This window comes from Aptenodytes forsteri, unplaced genomic scaffold, assembly GCF_000699145.1.
Source record: "Aptenodytes forsteri isolate BGI_AS27 unplaced genomic scaffold, ASM69914v1 Scaffold236, whole genome shotgun sequence".
In the NCBI taxonomy this organism is placed as follows: domain Eukaryota; kingdom Metazoa; phylum Chordata; class Aves; order Sphenisciformes; family Spheniscidae; genus Aptenodytes; species Aptenodytes forsteri.
In genome coordinates this window covers 420,037-420,931 of record NW_008794456.1, presented here as the reverse complement: position 1 = coordinate 420,931, position 895 = coordinate 420,037, and the positions used below count along the sequence as shown (strand labels likewise).

General features: G+C 64.8%; 1 protein-coding gene across 1 annotated transcript in view; it reads right to left on the bottom strand.

The window, feature by feature from the left end:
* The window catches only part of DYSF (dysferlin), a 118,199-nt gene that overhangs the window by 104,250 nt on the left and 13,054 nt on the right, over nucleotides 1-895 (bottom strand). The gene's annotated exons all lie outside the window — the stretch shown is intronic.

Below are 895 nucleotides of genomic sequence, written 5' to 3'. Positions count from 1 at the left end.
CGTTCGTTCCGTGATTCTGTGATTCTGTGATTTCAGACAGCAACAGCAGCTGAGGGCGTTAATTGCCGGTCACCGGTAATTGCCCCGTTTGGGCGTTGCAGCGCCCGTGCGGACGGGCAGGCTGGCATTTTCTCCCGAGGAAAAGAAAAGCAAAAAATCCACCATCGCCTTCGTGGCGGAGAGGGGACCACTCGTGAGAGCATCGTGGTCCCTGCGGGTCGCGGCGGAGCGGCTGCTCCCCACGCAGGCAGACGAAATCTTCCTGCGCCGGGCGCCGGGACCCTTCTCCTGTCCTCCCCTCGCTATTTATAGAGACGCACGACGCCACCGAGCTGGACCAGACCCAATTTCCACCTCCCTTGGCCTCCGGCCCAAGAGCGAATCCAGCATCGGCTCCAGCCCTGGAAAGGGGATCCTTCACGACGGGGCCGTCCTCCCCGTCCCAGACGGAGCAAAAATAAATTACTTCCTACATTTTTTTTCCCTGCGCAAGCAGCGATCCTGGCCGAAGGAGCCCCGCAACGCAGACGCAGGTTGCCAGGGGGTGGCCGAGCTGGGTGCTCAGGGGCCGGAGGTGGCATCGTCATCTGCTCTCGCCCTCCTTCCTAATGCCTCCGCTGCGAGGAGGGAGACCCCGACCCCATGGGGAAACCTCCACTGACCCCGGAGCGAGGGGCACCAGGAGCTGCCGTGAGAAAGGAAGCCGCCCCGGCTCGTTTGTTTTGCAAACGCCGCCCTTCCCAGCTCCGCCGGCAAAGCGTGTTCGGGAAAGGAGCTTGGCCGCCGTCTCACACCTCCCCAGCCAAGTGCCCATCACCAGGGCCTTGCGACGCCGGCGTTGTTCCCGGGGCAGGCGGCCGCGCCGGTGCGGCAGCCCGGGGGGGGCGGCGGGCGC